Below are 25,577 nucleotides of genomic sequence, written 5' to 3' on the forward strand. Positions count from 1 at the left end.
TCCTGTGATGAAAAACACCAAATACAGGCATCAAGTTCTAATTCAAAATATGATGAAATTCAATGAAATACAGCTTTCTTCTCTTCTTTTTGTTTATTGACCCTTTAGCATTATTTCAAGTTCAGAAGGACAATCACCATTTAGAAAAACACATAGTAATTATTAAACATGAGTACAAAGGAGATACAATTTTTAAATCAGCTAACTTTTGAACCCCCCCAAAAAATGACCTTTGCAATCAATTCATTTGGCATATAATATATTGAAGTTTGAAAATCCTTTAGTGAGCTCCTATATCGCTCAGTTCAACATCTCTCCTTGAGGCAGAATAACTGAAGCTGGACTTTCTGTATCTTCATGGGAATGTCGACACATTTGCGTTTGTGTTTCTTTGTGAGACTGGTACCCTGAGTTGCTCCTGGTGACCATGATATTAGAGGCCCCTTTCTATGTGTTGTCAGCATGGTATGCAGATAAAAACCTGTCACATAGAGGCCACCTTCTTTACTTTGTTGATGGAAAAATTTAATTGGATTAAGTTTAATTTTGTATTTCTCCACCTACAAGACTAAGCCATTCAGGGTCTGTTGGTGTGTACAGGGCAGATGGTGTGTTCAGTTCTGGATCAGAGTTGTAGCTATAATCCACATAGTTCAAAGGGTCCTCTCCATCCTGGAAGGGACAGTTATTTGGTGCGGTGGACATCATACATAGGCACATTCAAACCAAACAGTTCTAGGGACTCTCAGCAGGTTATGGGGAACTCCAAAACAAACAATATCCTTAAAGTTTTTTTCTCTGGTTGCATTCATATTTTGGAAGGCTAGAAACATAAAAAACAGGTTGTAAACCAATGAAAATCAGGTAGCTAAACCCCAGGCTTCTCAGTGGGTCCGTCCCAGTGTGTTTTGCTGAACTTTTTAGAGGCTAGGGTTATGGGAGAAATTTCACTGATTTTTACAACCTTTCTTAGAATTTTTCTGTTTTAATGACAATGTTTCGGTGCTGTATTTGTATGTTCAACCTGTTATCCTACACTTACTTTATAGACCACACATGTTACCCCCAGTGTTGGGAAAGTTTTGAAATAAAGAAACAATAAAACAAAACTTATTAACTGAAAGGAAAGCTCTGAATTATGAGATAAAAAGAGCTTATTAAAGTAATTCAGTAAACTACAATCAGCTGTACTACTTAGGAAATTTACAAAAAAGAAAGGTGGTACCTGCAATGCTTACAAGAAATATGAAAATGTTACTTTTAGAGCACCATTTAGGACCTTGTATGGTTGTGCAACTATTATCCCTTTTGAGTCAATACCTTCAGTACGACTCACTCCTTTGTGCTCATTTGTGTGTTGTGTCTGGGCAAAATACCTCTTTAGATGAACATGTAACACCATTTCACGCAAATAATTGATTAATTTATGCTAATTTGAAACAATACATGCACTTCCCACACTTTCACAGCACTGTATTTTTCTGTGTCCAGAGACACTGTTTAGCAAAGATACCATTGCTTCTCTGTAACTCTGTAACTAGACAGTAGTTAGCAAACAAGCAAACTCAATAAAATAAATAAACTGGAAAAGCATTACGTGGCTCTCAACTTCTGCAGTTTTAAGACTGAAGTGACGCTGTGATCATAACACTTTGAGTGTGGAGGGTATAATTAGTTCATTGGAGTGAATAAAGATCCACCACTGAGGAAAAATAACCCATCCCTGTCAGACGCACTGATTGTTGGTGTCTGTACTGGAAAAGATAAACTATTAGTTCCCATCAATCTACTCACTGTGAAAGTACCACAGTGGTTATTACAGCAGAGCAAAAGGGCCTACTTCTAAAGTCACAGTATTCCGCACCACTCTCTAGTCCATAAACCCTCTGGCTTGGTCCAGACAACTCTATTTGTCCTGCATCTGCATATCTCCTAGTTTTAATGTACAGTGTGTACAGTTGTGGTTCCCCCAGTGTTTTTCTCAAACTGAAATTGACAGAGTAATACAGGTGAAGTGCATCTATGGTCGATTAGCTGGGAGCAAGTGGTGGCAAATTACTGCACTATATTGTGATGTGGCATTGTCCTCTGGCATGGGCCCCTCAGGGAGCCTGATATACACCAGGAAGAAACTTTAGGGGGCAATGTTGCTCAAATGATACAGAAATAATAAGACATTCACTGCTGTCAAGCTAGATCTCTCCCCTGTTTGAAAGGGTGTGGGAGGTCAGATCAGCTGTAGCATAACTGAGATAGTTTCCCATGATTTCAGTTTATTTTGCAGCTATGAGCAAACATTGTTGAGGGATCCATCCCTGTCTAAGGGTAGCCATGGGTTCTGGATTGTGCTTGACTCAGCAGAGCAATGAGGCCTGAGAATTCACCGGCTTCAGCAGGTGTGCTGGCGCAGAGATGAATCAAAAGACACTGCTGGATAGCAGCTTTCCAATGGTATCAAATAACAAATACACACAGGAACAATCTGTGCTTTGGTGTCAGCATTCATATGCCCTCAGATGCAGACCGCAGAGCTGTAGCTGGGGCTTATCACGTCTGATTTTACAGGGTCTCTTTTATGAGCTCTTTATGTTCCTCATTTCTAGACCTGCTGAAGCACTTCATAAGACAGCTGATACTTTACAGAGAAGCAAAGGCTATCAATTAGTCAATGCTTTGAGGTAAAGAACGCCATGTAATGGAGTCATAAAAGCAAAACAAGGTGTATAACTGAAGGGTTTTAAACTGAGGCTCAGGCTGAGGGTCATTTCAGCTACCGTCTCCTTATCATTACTTCTGAATGGAGACATAAAAAAAATAAGAGCAATATCATCATTTTCCATTCAAATTTGAACCAACCAAACAAAAAACTCTGCAAATTAAAGTAAAACATTATCAGGAGGGCCTCTCCTGCAAATCTCTTCTGCTGGACAATACCCATTCATGCTGAGTCAGCAATATAAATAAACTGCTCTGTATTCTAAAAAAAAACATACTTAAGGAGGAGGCTTTAGAAAAAGAAAAACACACATTTTCTTTGCTTCACAGCATATATTTTGGTGTCTGAAGATACTGACAACTAAAAAAAAACTCCAAAGAATACAAACCTGTGACTTTGTATGGGGCTACCAAAATTTGAAAGAATTGCATTTTTTTGTCATCTCCATCCCTCTTCAAGTTCAAAACATGTAGCATTTGATGTACTTTGTGAGTGAGAAGTCAGAACTCTTCTGCTACTGTTTTTTGCTTTGCTGTTAGTGGTAAATTCTCATCAGCAGTTATTCATTTCTTTAAACTTGAGAAACAAATCTAACGGTATATCTAATGTTGTCTAATGTCCCATCTAGGATATCTTTCAAGGACAAGAACTTTGCACAGCATGCTGTACAACAATAAGGTGTTGATGAAGTAAGACAGAATGTAAATGGTTTCTTTTAACGTATTTGGAAGGAAGATAAACCATGTCACAAACTGAGGCAGTTTTGATGGCAGTTAAAAAAAAACCTCTGTCCACAGATTTACATCTCATTGTATGCTGAATGCTCCTTGGACTGTTAACAGAGATCCTTTTCATTTGTATAGAGACTGTATTGGAGAGGTTTCATAGGCAAATGTCTGCGCTGCTCTGCATCGTGCTCCTGGCAGTCTGTTCTTGATAAAACATCAAGCAGGATTCAGATCCCTGCAGGTGGGCACGGCAACGAGACGAATGCTTCCTTTGCAAGTTTTGCCTGATCGGTACAAAAATGTGGTACACAATAAGGCTAATAACATCAAGGAGCATTTTAGCGGAGTCAAATTTAATTTGTAAAACTTCGCAAGCAGTTTACTTTTATTGTGCTTATTTGATTGAACAAATATATTTGATTTGACTGCTGCTTAATTCAATTATTCCAAATATGATAATAAGGCTTGACTGCTGAAATGTGAGAATGTGGTTGGGCCGCCTGTGGGAGGGAAAACATCTGCAAGGCTCTGTGCTGAACGCTTTGTGTGAGAGTAATAAAGGGTGTGAGAGATAACGCCATGGGGAGGATAGTGTGTGGAGGGAGCAGTGTGTCAGTGGATGTGGGGCGTGAATGAAAGAGTAGATATGTCTTCATAATATAGTGTTGAAAATCCTCTCAGTGTCGTCTATGCTATACTTTTTTATCAGGTGACTGGGGACCTTCTCACTCTTTCCGTCTTCCTGCCTGGTGCTCATTTTCTGACATCTACCAGGTGGTGGGGCCGATAAGTAAGATGCTGACGAGGTGATTTTTGGAATATTCATGTGGATCATTCGATCGCTCCTTTTGAGTGAGAGAGAGATTCGTGGGAACCCCTGGAATGTTAATGTTTTATTTTTACACAGCAGGATAAAAGAGTCAGAGAGATAAATCTGGGCCAAACATAAGACAGGTGGATTGTGTGGGCTATCATTTCACACTATGTCTAACTGTGGTGTCCTGGTGTAACCATCCATTTGTCTTTTACGACAATCCACTTTCAGCTTATCATATGCTGTTTTTTAAGGGTGCTGGATGCTTTAAGCAAAGTTGTCGGATTGTGAAATGGGATCAGGAACATAAAATCTCAGTGCTAGACTTATAAAATGTATAAACGCATTTGCCTTTGTACCTTTGATCAGACGACATCAAGTAGCTTACAGAATACAAATCTGCATCGGAGGCAAGGGGTGAAATGACGCAAAGGTGTGGTTATACTAACTCACTTCATTCCTTTGCTCTGTCAAAAGTAAACTTATTTGTCATTTAACTGGATTATAATGCTTTAGTTAGTCACTGTGTCTATATTTTGAGATTGGTATCTTTGAGTTGAGGGTTGTAAATGTCTTTTTGTACTTCCTGTAAATGTAATTACTATTGCTTTACACTGTTTTATGCTTTGTAAAGGTAAATTTAGCTTTACTAAGTTTGCCTTTAATTAAGTATGTTACAGAAATCTGAACTCTCATAACAAGGTTTCAGACTTTAATAAATTTGTGGCATCCATAGCTGGATAGCTGCAAACTCAAAGCTATATTAATATTATTCCTGCTTATTCATACTTATTCTGCCTTAACAATTAGAAACTTCTAAATTGCTGTCTAAGTTTAAAGTCTTTATTTATGAACCGATAAAAAACACTAAAAGCTCATTTCTGCTCAGTAATATTGCACATTTAGCTGCTCTTTAGGTGAAAACAAACATTTGAGCCTTCAAACTGCTTAACTGAACCCTTCCTACTGATACTGTGGCAAACTTGAACAGTTTTTTTGCTTCAATGCCAATGAATAAGAGGCGGGGTAGAACCTGGACAGGCCACAAGTCCATTACAGTAAAATATGCACCATTTAACAACAACCATTTTATCCAACTTCTCTCTTTTGTGACCAGCTTCCACTTCATTTTCTTAATCATCATGGTGATGATTTTATGACAGTGAGAGTACTGGAAAACGTTTGGCTGCATTTTCATTTAATTTCTTCATGCTATCTTATTAGAGTCTGTGTTTGAGAACAGGTGGAGTTTTCAGATTCAAGTTTTGGAACATGGTTCTGCAATGGTTCTTTTTTCTTTGGTGCTTTGCTAACACGTGTCTATATGTTATGGTTATTACTGCCTCTTGGCAGCAGTCTAAAAAATTTAGGGCACAATCTTAGCTGTGGGCTGCTCTTGGTTGTGTTGTCACTGTTGTTGGTCCTTTAGCTTTGCTCTGCTGTGAAAAAGGGCAGAAGTCAAAGGGGACAAAGATCTGCTTTATGATGTAGAGAAACTTAATGCCAAATAATAAAGATTGACCTGCAGAGCTGTTGTATGAGCTTTTCACTTTTGCAGCTTTGTTATTTATTGTTTTCGGCGCTTCGTCCTCTCTCAGTTGTTGTTGACCAACTCTCCACTAAAACTAATTTTCAACCAGTCAGTATTCAAGCAGTGCATAGCGTAATCTTTGAGGACAACACACTTTTTAGCCTTTTGAAGAACTGCATGCAAGTCCATCAGGCTGGACTGAGAGCGACGCAGACAGATATACCTGTGCAAGCATTAATTAACTCTGACTGCCTGTTTTCGAGGAGTAGAAGACTATTTTAGTGAGGACAAGGGGTTAAACTGAAAGACAGGTATTTATGAATTTACCAGGCTTAGTATGACCATGTTCTGTATCTACATACCAGTATCAGTGTAGCTGACAGCTACAGCAGTGACAATGTATTTCACAATGACATTGACAAACACTTCAACTGTGAACTTAATGACTAAGTCACATCGATGCCAATACCTAAAACACACTCCAACTTGTATTCTTATTCTTATGGAGCCTGACATTGCTGATCACCCCGGTCGTTGTGTGTATCATTATCACTGTGTACTTTCTGGATGCTGATGGCTCATCAGCTGAAGCAAAATTTCATATAAAAATGTACCCCTGTTCAACATCTGAACATGGGTGAAAGTGGCAGCATTTTATACAAATCTGATGGCAAAGAATGAAAGAGAGATGGACACGGAGTCTTGCATCAGATAACACTTTGGGATGCCAGCAGAGGAGATGAAGCAAAGACATCAATATGGCACAATTAATGCACACACACTGCAATGAACGCGTGGCTTGGGAGGACTTCCTCTCGACTCTAAACAAGACAAGCCAATTTTAGTCCAATCGAACAGGCTCAATAAGGACTATTAACTCAAAGAGCCTGTATTCACCTGTGGTGCAGCTAGCCATTGGTTTTAGAGGACATCTCTTTATTTTTAAGCCTTCTAATGCACATAGCAGTAAAGTACTTTAAAGATCTGGACTCAATCAATGACGATTCCACCGTGTCTATTCCTTTTCTGTTTACAATACAGCACTTTCAGTTCTTTCAGATTAACACCAAAATTCGCTGCCACTCATAATCCTTGAAATGCCCGTCATGCTTCCCCTGCAGAAAATATGAGAGATATAAAAATAGAGCAAATTAGTCAGCTTCGGTTTATGGCTGGGATTCTTTTAATTAAATCTGTTTGATGTTTGCTTTCAAGCAAGAGTCCCACTACAACTGAGGAGGGGAGGAGTGACCATAAAGGTGATGTGTATGCCTTTAGATGTGCTGGAGCACCTAACTACCCCACAACAGGGCTTTGCAGCCTCCTTGCGGCGGCAATAAATTCACCCAGTGATTGGAGAAAGGAGGTAATGAGGGGCTTGGTGCGCTCTGTGGCCACACATGACAGACATCAGAGCGCACACACTTCTCTCCGTAAATAACACCACCACTGACCCTGACAGCAGTCTGATCATCTCGGTCTGCCACAATCACCTTCCCTCAGTAAATCTATCTAATTAACTCTGCAGCTGAAGCCGAAGAGTGTCTCCTCCAGTCAGTCACTGGTAGCTGCAGCTTAATAGCTTCTGACAGGACGCAAAATCAAGTGGATAGAATTAAAAATCTTTTCACTTGGAATGCTAGTTTTTCTCTTTAGTGTTAATTGTCACTATCAAAAGTGGTGGACGAGTAGAATTGATGGCCGCAGAATACATTTTAGCTCAAGGCAGACAAATAGCTTTTAAGTTAACTTCAAAAACGAAAGAATTTTCTTTGACAGCATGTCACTTAACTGGATATTTTCCTGTGCTGTGCATAACACTATGCTGTCTCTGTTTGTTTTTCAAGCTGTCTATTATAGATGTAACATTGAGTGGAAAATGGGAAAAACACCAAGGAGTGGATTAGAAAATTGCCTGGTTCTTTACGCTTTGACTCCAACCACAACAAACTCAACCTCTGCTGACCTTTCGTGTGTAGCCTCTGAGTAATTGAATGAGAACCTGGATAAAGTTAATTGGCTGTTTTCTTATACTCTGAGAGCTGCTGATAATTAATCAGAGGGAACAAAAGCCACTACATCACCACCTAATTATGGGTGAGCACTTGGCAGGCTCAACACACAGAATGCTCATCAGTGTGTTTTTTTTTTCTTCTTTTATCTAATGCGTGTCTGTGTGTGTGTATCATGCAAGCATTTGCTACCTGCTGTTCTGCCTCATTACATTCATAACAATGGGATTTGATTACAGCAAGCAAGCATTCTGACATATTGAAGATTTTTGAAGACATTTCCAAAAACTCTGATCACCTAATAGTAATGGAATGTAGAGAGAAGAGTGGATTAAAAACTCAACATCTCATCTAAAAAAAAAAAAACCCAGAAGAGTTGAAGGCCAAGATTTACCTCTTCACACAAGCAGGATTGATTTTGTTCATATTTGATCATATGTTTCATGTATTTGCTTGATAACCCTATCAAGCACATATATGAAAAATATGTCTAGGCAGAATACTATCCCACAGTATTTTCCAGCATTGTCACGAAAGGAGTGTTTACCAGCTTTCAGGTACAATGAAATGACATACATAAAATATACAGTGGGTAATGTTAAAAATATTGACTCTTTAAGCTTATCTGTGTTTTAAGGTAATCAGTCTTGAAGACAAGCTGAATATGCGACCGGGTCTCACCAGAAAACATGAAATAGGCATGTTTGTGGTTTGCAGTAGTTTTAGAAGCCATGGCGGTAAATTCTGTCATAAAAATAAATCCTGAGACTGTTACTTTCTGTTAGGCTGTGTCTACGAGTAGTAAAATGTGTAACTCTTAACTTTGTGGATTTGCTTTACCATGTATTTTTCTTTCCTAAACATGTACTTTCATTTTTTTCCCCTAACAATGTAACCCTATCCAGTGAGAGCTCAGTGGAAGACTAAGACAATGCGAATGGTGGAAGTGGTTGACTATGTGAATTGTTGTGCAGAATGAAACTTGAACCACAAATCTCTGGCACAAAGGCCTGTGGTTTAGAGCCTTGCGCTGTTCCCTCCTGACCCTCTTTAAGTAGGAGGGAAATTCAACACTAGTGAGACTTGACAGGTGGACGCTGTCACGTAGAAACATGCATTGGAACGTAAGACGTTGACATCCCGACGAACTGAAACCAAAGCTGCATTTGTGTCTCGTGAACTGAGTAAGGAAAATGCAGTAATTCTACAATTTCTGAGCATTTACTGTGAAACTGCAACAATTTGCGCTGTGGACCAATCTAGCTATTTCATGATATGTCATAAGATTAGGATAAAATTTGAACTTAATGAGGGTTTCATCAGTTCTGCAAGTTTTTGACAAATTTAAGTTTAGCACTGCTGAAGGTGAATAACGGCAATACAATGAAATTAATACAATTCAAATTGGTTAACATTTCATAACAGAACCTCCAATAATAAGTCAGAATATATATCTCATTATTTCCTCATTCTGTTAATGGAGGCTGGATATACAAAAATTGAATATGGAATACAATATAGTAGTTGGTGAGACGTTGGAATGACACAAACCAGTAATAAAGATTCTCAATTCAAACCGGGGTGGTTTCTCTGTTTTTTACTTTACACGGTTTGTTTATTGTAAACAGAATATGGTAGGGAATGGTTCAGCTATCCAAGATCAGTTATGTTGTGGTTTGGTGCTTGGTGAATAAAACTGCATTGAAAAATGAATATATAATTAATATTCAATCATGACTCAAGGTAAAGGTAAAGAAAGATTTGAACTAAAATGAGTTTGGAAACTGAAACAAATAGAACCATGCAATTCAAGATGATCAAACATGCCTTGCTCATTGAATTTTGGCCTTTTTGCCTGTGCATCTCCAGGTTCACTAGACTACAAGGTCTTTTAAACGCTCCTGGAATTTTACAGCTAAGCAAGTTCCCTGCAAAAAGAGAGAGCCCAGATGCAACACATGATCATGAAACTCATGAAAAACTGATCAAGCGCTCGTAAAACCAGCTACCTGCAAGATGAAGAGATTTTGTGCTTGTCTAAATTCAAATGACTCATCGGAAGATCAAAACATTTGCTTTCATGTTCCTGCGTCTTGTTTGGAAAAAAAAAAGAAGTCATGTCAGTCTACTTGGTGTAAAGTTTGCAATAAGTTGGTGCCAGCATTATTAAAGATAGCAAGGATGAATTCATTATTTCAGTTCAATCAGACTCAGAAGATGAGAACAGTCTTTTAGAAAATCTTTGGTGTGATAAATAAACGCATTCTTTTTCATTAGAAATTGTCTGTCATCTTTGTACCAGTTTCTTCTGTAATCAATTAATTAATCATTTTACCATCAGAGAGTTCAGTTCAGTGTTCTGATGTTTTCACCAGATAATATCTAATTAATTAGACAGATCTTCTCTGTCACCTAGATGATGGCACACAAAGTCATCTTACAAGTAAAGAATATTTTACAGACTCCATCTGTTCCCTCTCCTTCCATCTTTTTCTGCCCAGCCATTCCGTGCCTGTGGCATCAGCCTTTTATTAAGGGATGTAATATCCACCATACCACGGGACCAGTATTCCGAAGGGATTCTGTCTCTCTGTGTTCCTCTTCCCTGTCTCCAGATCCCCTATTTTTTCTCCACACATTCACATACCCCCACACACGAACCGCATGGCAGGAGCTCCATCTTAAAGAAATGAGTGGAGCTGGGGAGCAATTAAATTCAGCTGGAGACATTTTAATGTGAATTCCCCGCAAATGCAGCGCTGCTTCCCTCTGGAGAAATCTCAAAGTCAAATATAGGATCTTTGAACATTTACAGCCATATGGCACGGTGAGGTGTGGACCAATAAGGGGTGTGTGAACACACATCTGCAAGGTCAAATGATGCAAAATGAATTCAAATAGCGTTATATCCCTGGGTACAATTTCATTCAAAAAAATGGGGGAGAAAAAAAAGGCACAAAGGAGGCTTTTCCTCCAAGGCTGTTTCCTGAAATATTTGCAAAAAGAACATGGAACGAAATAAGAATCATTATTACACTTAGAAAGTCAACTCATTTTAACCTTGGAGGTAAAGAAGTGAGTGAGCAGTGAAGTTCAGTCTGACCACACAGATGGAATGACCCCAATTAAAGTTTTTTTTTCTTTTGTATTCTCTGGAATGTGGTTGTGTGAAGCTCTTGAACCTGCAGTAGAAAGCAGTCAGAAAACTGATTCTCCTGATTGTCCAAACTGTTCTCAGGGACTAGTTATTGGCAGGGAGCCAACACAAGGGGGCCAAATAAAGAGCTAAATTCCTCATCTAAAACAACCTGAACTTCAAAAACACCCCAGTACTTCAAATGAACGCAATATATAATTCATGTTACCCTGCTCCGCTTTTGCCTCTGCAGTCGTTTAGTTCATCACTTTTTTCTCAACATCCATGTCACTCACTCTGCATCACTGCATGCACTGCTGCTATGTGTTGTATCCTGCCATCGATCAGTTGGGTCTCTCAGGATTTGAGTTTGGCTTTTTAGATAGCTTACTGCTGGGCATTACTTTAGCTGCATTATAAAAAATGGTATGTGTTTGTGCTTCACCAGGCTGTTACAGTAGAGCAAGATCCTGGTTACCATGCAGATATAATTTTATTCCTTTAATTGACGGAGACCTCTGAAAGTTGTGGCTTACTGCACCTCAGTTCGATGTCAACACTCCACTGGCTGCATTGAGACAACTCTGCATTTGCAGAGCTCCTATTTCTGGAGGAGTATTAAGTCAAACCAAGTGTTAATGAAAAAGTTTGGCACTATTTGAAGAGTACTGCTGTACTACTACATTGTAAGATATAAAAACCTTCAACTTTATCTCAGTAAAGTTGCCTCTATCTTTGTCTCAGTTTGATAGATAAGTAGCATCCCGAATATCACAGGTTATCACATTCCAAATGATGAAACTATTTTTAAGATTAGTTCAAGGAAATATGTAGATTTTTTTTTTCCATTTATATACCCATCAGGTTAGACTCGCATTCGAACCAGATTGGCTTAAATTAGCTTGCAACTACCATGCAAACATTGTTAATCTCTGCTTTATCAAATTCAGGAATATTTAGATATCCTCACATCTCCTCAGACAAAAGCATCTTATCATCGATGCTTTCATAATCACTCATTTTGGCTATTTTGTAGTTGTTCTGTGTTCTGCAGTTGTTCTGTGCTGTCAACAACTGTTTGATGCTAAGGTGGCGCAGTGTAAAATGATTTATATGTATATAATGAAGCGTTTGCTTAAGCCACTATGAAGCTTTGTTGCAGCTACTTTTTAGCTGACATGACCATATTTAAAAAAGCTCAGAAAAAATCCTTTACTAAAAGAAGAAAAATATGTAGCAGAGGCAAAGGCATCACTTTGTGTTGTGTGGTTGTGACAGCTCAAATGGAAAAAAACCAAACAAAAAAAACCAGATGTAACATTGTAACAGATGGCTCAACATAAAGCTAGAACCAATAGATAAACCATAAATAAAACAAGCAAAATTACTCATGGCTGTCACAGCAATGTTTACTAGTCAGTTTCAAAGCATTGCAAGACTGCTAGGATAAAATCCAACATGGATCACAGCAGATGACTAGAACCTAATATCGGTGACTCACTTCTCTCGAAGTTAGCTTTGTTCTAGAAGTTGCTCTATTAGTCACTTGTCACTTTTTTTTTTTTAAAGTCACTAATGAGGACAAAAAAAAGTTCTATAACCTAGCCAAAAAGTTGTACAAGTTGGCAACACTGGAATAGTTAGCTAGCTAGCTAGCTTTTTTAAATATTAGATCCTAACGCACTCCAGTCAGTCTAGTCTCGGACTGTATCAAAAACGAGCTGCTTCAGGGAGTCATGATTTCTAAGCTGTCTCATAAAAACAAAATCCTGAACACAAAATGATGAAAAAAAGTTGAATGGTGCAGTGCAATCAGTGCAACACACTATCATTCTTGCTCTTCTCAACAAATATTTTCTACCAGGTGTTTCCAGGCAAATTTGGTTTACACAGACTATAAAAGTGTCCTTTTGCTAAAACTGTCACAGCCACAAGCTACAAACACCAGATGGCTAATTAAGATTGCATAAAAAAGATTGAAAAAATAAAGATAAGAGTTTGTAAATGAAACAGATGAGTCAACAGTAAATCTGATCATTCATAAATGTTTTTGCTCATTAATTCAAATCTGTGCATTCGTGAGCCATAAGCCTGCATAGACCTGAGTATTACATGTAGTTCATCACCTGACAACATGCGCTGTTGCTGTGTGTTTACAGGGTAATCAGTGATAAAGAAAAAAAGCAAGATCTACTGTTATTTTCCTCTCTGAACCTAAATGAAGAGAAAAAAACAAACAAAACTAGTTTGTATCTGTCACAGAAAAAAAGCACCTAAGTTCACTGATAACATAATCCATAAAGCCGAATTTGATTTATTCTCTTCTGAGTGTTGGACCTCAAACAACGCAAAACAAGATAGACTCAACTCTTGTTGAAAAAGGCTGAAGAGAAAAATAAACAAGTTGTCAGACAAAGTCAAAGCATAAATAATTGATATGTGAAATAAAAACTTGACAAAAGAAATAAAGACATTTTTAGCACTGAAAAATGAAGCTAAATTGAACATATACATTCTTCAGAAAACCACTTCAAATATTTCTCTGAGGATTTCCCAGTCAAAAACAGGGGAGTTGCATGAGGTGCAGTTGAGATGAAATTAAAACAATATGCTACTTTGAACTGTTTCTCAAAAGAAGACGTGTTGTTTACATCTTTTTCATTCCAGCAAAGATGGAAGTAAAAAATGCCACTCATTGTCATTTTAAGCTGCAGCTATTTTTTGTATTAAGCACATTTACTTAACTTTTTTTCCTAAACTGCTTTGCTTTCGGGTAAAAATATATTCTAGCTGTCTGTTTCAGTGCACTTTCATAGACTTGAGGAACTTCAAACTTTTACTCTTGAGTATAAAAAAACATTTCCCGTGATACAGCTGGTAGCATCTTGTCATTACTATTCCAGCTTTGCATATTCCCATGTCGTCAGGTTTATTTTCTCAGAATAGGTTGAAAAACCCTCCAGAAATAAAGCTATTTTACACTTTTTTTTAAATTATGTCAGGACTTGTGCAAAGAAGCTAAACTAAAGTTAATTTCACAGACAAATAAGAGACTGCTATCAGTCTTCTCATCTTCCTCTTGACAAGAAAGTACATAATTGAGCTATTTAGCTCATTTAAGTGTTCCTTCAGAAAATGGCCAATCAGTCTTAAATGTGCGGATGAAGGCTTAGAATAGAACCAAACAATTTCAAATTACAGTACGGTACAGTGCTTGTTTAGGTGACCAGTGACCTACTGCTGAGTGCAGAAAGAGAAGACTGATTTGAGTTCTACAGATTGAAGTGTCGCCTTTTATTCACTTAAACATCTTAAGTCCTGGATCCTTAGCTTGTGACACTCATATCTTTCCAAAAGAACCTTCTCGGTCAATCGGTCAGCTGACTTGTGGCGTACCACAGGGTTCAGTCCTCACCCCCCAGGATCTCTTCTATTGTTCTATTTACGTGCTACTTGTTGGCCAGCTCACCAAAATTCTTTCAGTCCTGTTGGTTCTTCTCTTGGCAGTCTATCACCCAGATTGCTGAGAATCCAGGAGTAATATCGGATTCTAACCTCAGTTTCGATGTTCAAAGCAAAAAATGCCATTCAGTCTTGTTTTTTCTGTCCTAAGAAAGCCTCAGAAATGAGGTTATTACTTTCAGCTGATGATTTACAACAGTTATGCACACTTTTGTCTACTCTCAGCTTGACTACAGTAGTTCACGATTGTGATGGAAAAAATGAATATTATCCAAGCACTGTTAAGGTGAAAAGCACTCAGGCAGGTTTATTGAATTGTTCTGGTATTAGAGAGAGCAAGACTTCAACGCAGAGCATCTGTGTCAGAGTGTAGCTCTGACTTTCAATTTCAGTGCATGTCTTACTATACCCAAACACAGGAGAAGGAAAAAAATTTCAATGTATCAGACAGTGCAAGCTAACTTATTATCTCAGAAACCAGACGGCCTTGATGAGCCGGACGGCCTTGCGGAGAGTGCAAAACAGAATGAACAATGAATAAAAGAAAATATTTTCCTGGAACATCTTGTTTCTCAGAACAGAAGACCAAGTCTGACAAGTAATGTAAACGTGATAAGGCACAAGCATAAGGCTAAATAAAATGTTCCATTAGCACTATACTAAGGTATCAGTCAGGACTCCCTCCATCATCTCTGGGGCTGAAACTACACTCATTACTGGGTCAGAAAGGCATGAGCTCATCATGCCTATGCTTGCTTCCCTGCATTTGCTCCCTATTAGATTTCACAGTGATTTTAAAGTCATACAGCTCACCTTCAAAACCTTAAATGGACTTGCCCCAAAATAAAAATCAGACTTATTGACCTGGCATGTTCAACTTAAAGTTCCATCATTGAGACACCGTTAGGTAAAGTCACATTTTATTCTTGTGTTGTTTGTAAACATCCATTTGACCAACAACTAACTCTAACTCAACTTCCCTTCTTGTAAAGCATTTTGTAACAAAGTCGAGAAAAGCACTAAAAAAAATAAAACCAAACCCTGGCTTCCTCCATCCTGACAACAGACCTGTTAGGTTAACTTGTTATTCTAAATTGACCAAAAGAGTGAGTGTGAGTGGGCAAAGTTATTTGTTTAGTTTGTCTCATTGTTGGTCCTATAATGGACTGACGACCTGTCCAAAGTGTGTCCAAATCTCACCTGATGGTAGCTGGGTAGCCTTTAAGAATTTCTTAGTTTCAGGACCATTGAGTAGCCTCTTCCTGCGATCTGCAGAAAGTTTGACCATCTAACTGCATTCTCATCCAAGTTTGTTAGATGTTGCTCTAACCTCCTCTCCCAAAAACCACAGGCTCTGCCCCCTAACTGGTCAAATTTGATGTGGGTGGAGATGAATGGTCCAACAGCGGTTTGCAGCCAATCATAATTAGAACAATCTATTGATTGACAGTTTGATTTGCGATCGAGTTGGCGAAAAGCTATAAAGACACAGTTAAAATACACATTAATCCCTGGTCACCCTACAAATGGTTTTACTGTGTTCTCTTTGACCAAGTTGAACTCAAAGGCTCTCAGTGCACAGCTTAAATGTTCCCCTTAGTCACTTCAAAGACAGAACAATCTTTTCTCTCCTATGCCTTTCTTTCAGCCCGTGTTTCACTGATGTTGTGTAGGCTTGAAAATGAATACAGCTTTTCTTTTTCTGACACATTAAATTTAAATAGGAAATCTCTTGTTCTCAATTTTATAGACATGTTTGTAAATTAAAGCAGTGCATTGGTGAAAACACTCTGAATATGATTAGAATTTAAAATGTATTTACGTGGGTTTGAACAAAGCTCAACGATTCAGAGTACATTTGTAATGCACCGCTCACTAAATGCCCTGTGGGATTCGAAGGTTAGGAATCTGGTTTCTGTAGCTCAAGGCAGATTTTTTTTAATCAGCTATTAAGTGAAAATATCTATAAATATGCTGTAAACTGAGGCAAAACTTTAGAAAAATGATCACATTTCTCCCAGATGACCTGCATTTCTTTGGTTCTGTATGAAAGCAGCCTTCAAATACACAAGGTCTGAGTTCCCCCCCTTAAATACTGGAGTGTTCTTATTCAAGGAGTGTGTCGCCAAGGCCTAGTGCATTTGTAAAACTGCTGACTCTGTATGTTTTTGAGCAGGGAGAAAGGTAGAAAGGCATTTTGAAAAATACCTTTTCTCTCCACTCCACAGAGACTTAAAGTAAATTTACTATCTGCAATGCCTGCCTCAGAAATTTGTTGAGATCAAATTTACATCATGAATGCTTCTCTAGGTGCGTTAATGTGTGAGTGTACCATAGGTGGGTCTGTTTTTGTGCTGTCTTCCATTCCTTGACACTTTTTCAATGCTTTTTCAGGTGTGGACATTGATGTAGCCCACATAAACCAGCAAACAAAGGGATCTCACCTCTAGTTACTGTTCCAATCTAGAAAGTTGGTTAGGGAAGACTAATTACAGATTTGAGTTTGTAGTTTGTACTATGCTGGATTTATGCTCTATCCAAGCTGTTTAGACTCTTAGATGATCTAATAATAATCAGTTAATCACTACATCCTACTTCTTGAATGTGATTTTTTTGTAATAGAAATTTCCCTTGACATTGCTTGTTACACTATACTTGCATGTCACTTAAATGCTTACAGCCTGCATTGACGTGTCTACGCTGATCCAAAGAGTCCAAAAGTGGACAGTTGTAAGAGTAAGAATAACAGTTTACACCTTATTACACTTTACATTGAGACACTGTTTAAAATGTATATAAAAACAAAATGCAATGACTTGCAGATCTATTGAACTAATATTCTATTCACAATAGAACACAAAAAAGCATATCAAATGAAACATCAGCTCATCTTTAATCTTGGGATCTGGCAGGGTCGTGTTCAGTCAAGCTAATTTGAAGGTCTGAGCTCCCATAAACAGCCCTTCAGGAAAACATCTAGAAAATTTAAGGGCTGCAGATCATCAGCTAATCTTGCAGCTTTGTGATGAGTATCAAGTGAGTGTTTTTCTAAATGGTCTACATAGGCTGGTATTATACAATGTTCATTGAATCGCTGCCCCAAAAATGTCTTCCCTGATTCCTTCTCCAACAAATCAGAATATCTTTATTGTTATTGTAAATAAACACAATGAAACCCTCCAAAATAGTAGATAATTAATGGTGTGCCCACGACCCCAGCAGTTATTCATCTCTGAAAACATTTTAAAGTTCTTGCCATTTAAAAAAAAGGGCTTGTGGCCTTAAAATGGTCTTAAAGTATGACTTTACGGCTTTTTTCACATTCAATGACTTGGGGTCTATGAATATACAAATCTCACCACGCCCACATCTTTTCCCGCCAGCAGCAGTTAGCAGCTAGGCGCCGTACTCATCCTGGCTTTTTCCAGCTGGCACCTGCTCACACGGATGGCCCGGTCTCTGTTGCTTGCCCCCAGCCATCTTCTCCTCGCAGCTTGTGTTCGCCTACGCGTTCCATTAAAAATAGCAGTGGAACCCCATCAGAAAGTCCAGATTGATTCCTTTAATTTTCTACATGGAACATACAGACTATTTCACCTGTCAGAAAGCCCCAACTATACCATTGATGGCTGATTCTGCACATGATATGTTTGGTTACACATGAAAAAGATCTTATGGACATGGTTAAGTATATTTGCTTTTGTTGCCTTGATATTTTTTAGCCCATATTTTTCATGTGTTCATTTGTTTTTAATTGTTCATAAGATGGAATACATTTTGCAACTAAGAAGAAACGCAGTTACCGAGAGTTGATTTATTTTCAGATCATTTCAAAGTCAAACTAGAGAATTTGGGTGATTTTTTTGGCTTCACTGGCTCCCCCTAAAGTTGTGGGCTGGAACACCACTGTCATACAAACAAATCTCTGTTTAAATCACGCACAGGTACAGCCATAGACATGAATTTGTTGTCACATTGAAGAACTAAGAAAGAAGCCATCAAAAGCCCACAAAAATGTCGATTGATCATAACGCAAAGCAATCAAAGTTGTAAAGGTGTGTTCTCATCTCTATTTTAACATGTAGTATAAGGTATAATGTCAGTAAATACCCTCTTGTGGCTGGCTTTTGGCAAAATGTCTTTTCTCTCATCTTGTATGCATTATATGGTGTAGAGGGTGAAGAGTAATCAGAAATGTAATCAGTAATTTCCTCTTGAATAATTACTAATTCATCCATCCATTTTCTGGGGCTGGAGGCTATCCCAGCAGCCATTGGGCGAGAGGCAGAGTACACCCTGGACAAGTTGCCAGTCCATCACAGGGCCACACAGAGACAAACAACCACACAATTTTTTTAGAGACACCAATTAACCTGACATGGGAGGAAGCTGGAGTACCCAGAGAGAACCCACACCTACACAGGGAGAACATTCAAGCTCCACACAGAAAGGCCACAGCTGGGAGTTGAACCTGGAACCCTCTTGCTGTGAGGTGACGGTGCTAACCACCACACCACCGTGCAGCCTTAATTACCAATTAGTATTTCAATTAGTAAGATGTGATGGGTAAATTATTCTCATTCAAGGTAACTCACCTGTACCCTGCATTTCCCGTATATCTTTTCACATATGTCACCCACACATCTGGAAGAAGACGTATATCTCTGAACAGCAGGGGGAAGCTACACCACTGAAGAAGTAGAAGCACGGGCCTCCATGCCTCCAGAAATCCTGCTTGCTGGAGAGCACTGAAACAAAAGGAACAAAAATAACCCTGAGCCATTTCCCTGGAACCTCCACTGTTATTATCCTTGCGCCGTCTCCGAAATAGACGGCAATTTCTGCGGGGAGGGACCATGCTGGGAGGATGGAGGAGCCTGAAAGGCCCTCAACGGTAAATCAGACAACTGCAGAGGCCACACTCACTTCCCATGCCACACACACAGAAATAGACGACTGGTGAATACCTCCAAGCATGACTGCAGCTCGGCACACACAGTTCCTCTCTCACCTCTTACAGTAAAAGAATGTCGGCTGTTTCCCAGAAGGAAATAATCAGCTTTTCTGGATTTTATCACCCAAATGGAGCTTGCCCTTTTTCCGGAGATGACTGATACCCCCAGTAACTCGCTGTGTTACTTTGTATGGATGCATTGACTTACATGGCCAATTACGGTGCATCCAGATTAGAGAGTGTTAGTGTCCCTCCCCCCTCTTTCACCCTTTACCCTGTTTTCTCAAATCATTATATCCCAAACCTTTCCACCTCTCTGGTCTTCTCTGCCAGGAAACTGCCTCAACCCTTCATAACCCCCCCCCCCACATTGTAATCCCACTGCCTGACCCTCCGCCTCTCCCTCGTGTCCTTCCATCATTCCATCTGTTTTTTATGGCCCTTGACAGCCCACTTCTTTACCTTTTGCAAATCTCCCAAATCTCTTCTCGTCTCTCCGCGTGTGTGTGCGTCCCCTCTGTGATCCGGGTGACATTTCAACAGTCACGCCCGTCACGTTTACGCACAGGGAGGGCATTGCCCTGCAATGCACAACCCGAGGCAAGTGGGATCCTATTAATGTGTGAGTATAACACATTAATGGAGAGGGTTTCTCATTAATGTACACTCTTTTTGTTTGAGGATACGGCTTTGTACAGGGACGGAGTGTGTTTCGTTGAATATGCAGGAGCAGATGAGACAGAGGGAAGAGAGAATGAAAAGCATCTAATTACATGACAGACTTAGCCTCTCGATCCCAGTGAATGAATAGAGCATGATTTGCTGATATTACTCTACAAAGCTTTCATAAAAAGCTCTGTCTATCTCGCATGTCCGTCATATTCTGCTTCACATCTTGTGAAATCTTTGCAGTAGTGTGTGTGTGTGTGTGTGTGTGTGTGTTCAGCCACTTTGGCCTCACCAGGACTGTCAAGTCTGAGACATGCTTCTCGCTTTGGTCCCTAGCGTTCGCCAGTCTGTCTTCCAGGGTTATATTAGTCCCCGATATATTGACCCAGTGACTGAGATGAAGCTTGGGTTGTGTGTCTCCTTATTTGTGTGAGTCCTCTGGGGGATAACTAGACGTTACACGCCTGCCGCTGCTGCTGTGCAGTGGATCTTACTTTTTCGGCCAGTGGATAACAAGGTTGACTCTCTGCTGGAGGGACTCTCATCTCTCTGCTTCGTCTAGCTAAACAGACAGCGCCTCAGCTATAGCAGACTCAGTGGGCGTTCAGCTGCACTCTGCTGCTTCTCTCTGGAGAGATATTCTTCAGTGTGTCGGTGGATGGTCTGGTGGGTGTGCACAACAAAAAGGCCTTCACATACATATGTATGTGCCAGTTCTTGGCCCCTGAGGAGGTTCAGATTGCTGTTATTACAGAATTTTAGCCTGAGGGAAACAGGTACTTTGAAATGTTAAATATTTTTCCTTACATAAATTCATTATATATTCCAGAAACAAACTTTTATGCCTTGGCAGATGGATCATTTCTTCAAAAAATGGACTTATGTGCAAATAATTGACAGCTTCTCAGTTTGATCTTGTTCCGCAGGTCCCTGGGTGCAAAGCATCCAAACATCTGGTGCATTTGGAAATTGGGACAGGTGTTGACTCCGTACTCGGGTACTTAACTGGGTCAATTCAGAGCACTTGCAGAATTCTAATTTATTTATCGGGAGCTTTAACTTCTTGTGGAATTTGTGTGTAAGCAGGCAGTCTTGGCTACACATCAACGAGCCAGCTGCCGCCACAAAATGTACAAGTAAATCGAAAGCCTCTGCACACAGACATCTGACAAACAAGATTTTAACGCTGTTTCATCTCCCGCTCCCCATACTCACTATCAGATCACAACTCTCTGACATATTTCGCTGTTTTTCTTTTTGGAATCGGGACGCTGTCTTTTATAAACAGGCCGGCAGATTGGATCTAAACCCAGCAAGACCTCTCTGGGAAATTCAGCAGGGCGTGCTCAGCTTGAAAACTATACAAAGTGCCTGATCTCTCTTGTGAGCGCAGGTCATTTCTGTGGGAACATGTTGTTTAAAATGAATTTGATTGTGGGAACTTCTTGTCACACATGGCTTGTCAGTCTCCGGTGTTATTTCTCAGCTGTTGTTCATTTGTCCTTTCAAAGAGAGATGTGGCATTTTCCAGAAAAGACACATTTTAGTAAAACATTTTGCCCAAGCCGGGAAAATGGATAACCTTGTTTTTATGACAGCTTGGCAGGATGTGAGAAGGACAACTGTTATGGAAACAAGAGCTCCATATTCACTTCTCCATACAGGTTTTGCATATCAGAGTTTCCAGCATTTCTTGGCCTTTGCCTTTCAGCGTTTTTCTCTTTTGCCTCGATCATATTTTCTTTTTTATTACTTCCTTCCTTAGAGAACCCTCTAGTAGGCTGGCAGTGTCACCCTCGCTGGTCTGAGATGAACACATATCCCTGATGCCTGTGTGGCATCAACAAAACAACCAACTCTGCTTTTGCCCTGCAGGAAGACATCAATTTACCCTGGGCTGGTTACCTCGGCAGTAATTGTCAAGAGTGATGGTCAATCACAAGCATATCACACGCTGGTCACCCATGCCTTTTCTTTTCAAAACCAATACCTTTCCAGTGAAAGTGTCAATCCTTCAGTTCATTAACAAAAACAACAAAAAAAAGACAAGCCCAGAAAGTGGTGTTTAAATGGATTTTTTTTTAAAGAGAAGAAAATTTAGCAATGATTTTAAAATAGATAGTGTAAAACAATGTAATGGCATTATGTAACGTCTTTCCACTTTCCATGAATCACTGAAGGAAATTCAGGGAGTTCGGTGTGGACTTTGCCACATTCGCTCTGCTGGAGTTGGTGATCATGTGGCAGGGGACGAAATTGTTTTATGAGATTTGAAATCTTAAGCAATCAGTGCCATTGATATTGTTTCAGTGGTGATGAATGCCATCTTTGTTTCATGTTGTTATTACACAGGCCCTCCAGCTTTTTGTGATTTTCTTTTTTCTGTATTTTGACAGGACATAGGACAGAGGAAATACAACATTCAGCTTCACATATTAGTAAGATAAGACAATGCCGTTTTTTTAGGTTGGAATGATTGATTCATATTCAAAGGTATCCCACAAAGTTTTTTTTTTCTATACATACATGAATAAAAGCACCCCCAAATCTAGTGTTTATTTCTATGCATGGTCTAATCTTCATATAATAGATTTTCAAAAGCAGATTATGATTATTATTGTAACCTGTTTTAAATGCAGATGAAAACCTGTCTGATCAAGAAAATTAGAATCCTGCCGACTTTCCATGTCTAAATGCTTCGGAGTTGAGAAACTGCATTTGTAATGTCGCTTGAGGAACAAATAAGTTAAAGGGGAATATATTAGGGAAACTTTTTCCAGTGCTTGAGGGCGTATATTTGGGCATCTGAAGTCAATACCAAACCATAAACACAGAAAAGTGTAAACTGTAGACTTGCACATCATTGAAGTTCACCTCCTGTGATAAGCCTTGACCTCTGAGTTCCGCCTGCTTTTATCCAACCTGCTAAACCGATGATTGTTCTGTTATGAGCTGTACTGAGGGGCATGCATCTTCCATCTACCCTCTGCCTCAGAGGATATAACAGTCCAGTGAATAAAATATGTTTGAAGGTAATGTTCAAGCAAGAGTTAGCTAAAGACTGCATATGTGCTGCAACCACTTTTCATCAGACTGTTTTGACAACTCGGTCCAATCCAGTACTGGACTTGTGGATAAACTGCGCCACAAGAGGGATCAGTTCTCCTTAACCTCAGATGGCGAAAATGGAAGTATGTTAGAAATATTATGCCTTGGATTATTTATTAATTCATTTGTTCATTTAGCAGCAACTAATGCTTACAGCTTAGGCAATGAAGCTGACATACATCAACTTCTAAGGAGTTATTGCTGTTACTTTTGACATAACTGGAACATTGACATAACTGTTATGACACTAGTTTGTTAATTAAATGCTTTCTAGTTAAATGATTACATTCTGTAATTTGGACAACCAGCAGCTGTGTGGATAAGGTCCTCTCTTCACTCTCCTTGCTACCCTGAGTGCCATGTACCACTGTTGGTGTGTTAACATTACATTATTGGCATGTTTCTGAGAAATATTAAGGTCTCCAAGCACCCATATTTAATGACTTTAACATATACAACATTTTTAAACACAGTAATGAACGGCCCACATGCATTGTTATGAGTTACACTGTGTACATCTCTGGCTTGGTCCATTACTGTTAAAAAGAAAGTATTGTCTGCCACCATCTGTTGCTAACTTACAGCTACACTCCTTAGACAATGAACAAACCTCTTGTTGAGGATCTGACTCCACTTCAAATTGCTTGGTTCTGTCAGAGAAAGTCATATTCTGTTTGCAATTTTTTTTCCCTAAGACTTCAGGAAATTGTATGAACTTGTTAAAAAAGGGCACAGTGTGTCACCTGTGGTTTTCAACTATAGATAGATAGATAGATAGATAGATGATTTGAAGTGCCTCTGTGTAAATACTCACAAAATAACACTAACACAATACATTATGAAACTGAGGTAGTAGTAGTTTGAGATGACAAAAAAAATTTACTTTTCTGATGGCTCCCTTCTGAGTCACTGTTAGTTAGTGTTTTCAGTACGGCGCTCTGGCTGCTGTCTACAGCAGTAAGGACACAGACTACTCTAAAGTACTTCATACAGAATAAAAGAACATTTAACATGCAGCAGAGTTTGGAAAAGCTGGTTTAAATAGTTTTTTCAAAAATTGTAATTCTGTAGCTCAGGAGGAAGAGCAGTCGGTGGTTCGACTCCAGCTTCCTCAGGTCACTTGTTGAAGCGTCCTTGAGCAAGACACAGAACCCCACGTTGCCTACCGATGCATCCACCGGTATGTCAATGTAGTAGAAAAGACTGTGTAGCTCTCTGGACTAAGACATGCTGTACTAGTACGTGAGTGAATGGGGGAATTTGGCATGTAGTGTTAAAGCGCTTTGAGTGGTCGGCTAGACTAGAAAAGCAATATATCAGTACGTTCCATTTACCATTTAACTTCAAATACCACTCATAATTGGTTATTTGTATACTGTAAATATGTTTTGACTCTTCTGTAGATTTGTATCCGTCCATGTTCATGCATATTCACATATAGATACTTTATATACTGAAGAAATAAGATAATTGTAAAGATTAAAGGTGCTTAGAACAATAATGGAAATATTGGTGTAACTCTCACCAACAATAATCACCCTGAATATTAATAATAAATTAGAGGGGAAAGTAAATGACTGTGGGTAAACTGATGTACACATCTTTTTGATTATTAAAATGCCAACAGATGCACAACAATCTGGAGCAGCTTATGTGAGCTGTCACTTTGACAAGATGGAAAGGTCATGATGCACACCAATATCAAGCTTCCTCTGATCCTAATCCCAGGTCAGAGAAAAGGCACAATGCACTTTAAATGCACAGAACAAACTTTTTACTGCATCTCTCTCTCTGCATTCTGATTTGAGCAGGATGCAGATCTAATGGAGACTCGGGGTTATCAGGTGATTTGTGTAGCATTTTGATATGAAAACGTGGCTGTATTTATGTGCAAAATTTGTTTTATCACATGCGTATTTTAACAAGTGACAAATTTGACCAGAACATTAGAGCATAGGCCCCAAAAGATCAGATGCAGTCACATTTGGAACGAATGTCAAGTGTGTATCCTGAATAACAATGAGACTCAGAATTAACCTTATTCCAGATTAACCCAAAGGACACAGTCAAATATCATGAAGGATAGACTGGTATTACAAATACCTTTTCTATTACTTAACTTCTTTGTGACTTAACATACCAGTTGCTCAACAAAGAGTTTAGGAAGCACTTCACTGTCTTTCTTGTTTAATGGCTAACATGCAATTTGACTTAGTGGATTTGTTTCACCCAGAAGTGTTCATTTACTGTCTGAATTATTTTATATTATATTTTATTATCAAGCTGAGTGTTTGCTCACCTCCTGTGCCCCCTACATGCACGTTCACAGACACAAAAATGAAAAAAATGTTAGCAAATTACTTCTGTTGAAAAGCCTATTTAGGATAATAGCAATATTTGTACAGTATGCATTAGTTGGCCAAACAGCTCTTCACAAGAGCACTTGA

The 25,577-nt window shown here is 39.1% G+C and overlaps 1 protein-coding gene across 1 annotated transcript in view; it reads left to right on the forward strand.

Moving 5' to 3' along the window:
* Positions 1-25,577, forward strand: part of hdac1 (histone deacetylase 1) — a 254,786-nt gene that overhangs the window by 32,033 nt on the left and 197,176 nt on the right. The gene's annotated exons all lie outside the window — the stretch shown is intronic.

The sequence above is a fragment of the Leuresthes tenuis genome, unplaced genomic scaffold (genome assembly GCF_036924035.1).
Source record: "Leuresthes tenuis unplaced genomic scaffold, fLeuTen1.0.hap1 SCAF_18, whole genome shotgun sequence".
NCBI lineage: Eukaryota > Metazoa > Chordata > Actinopteri > Atheriniformes > Atherinopsidae > Leuresthes > Leuresthes tenuis.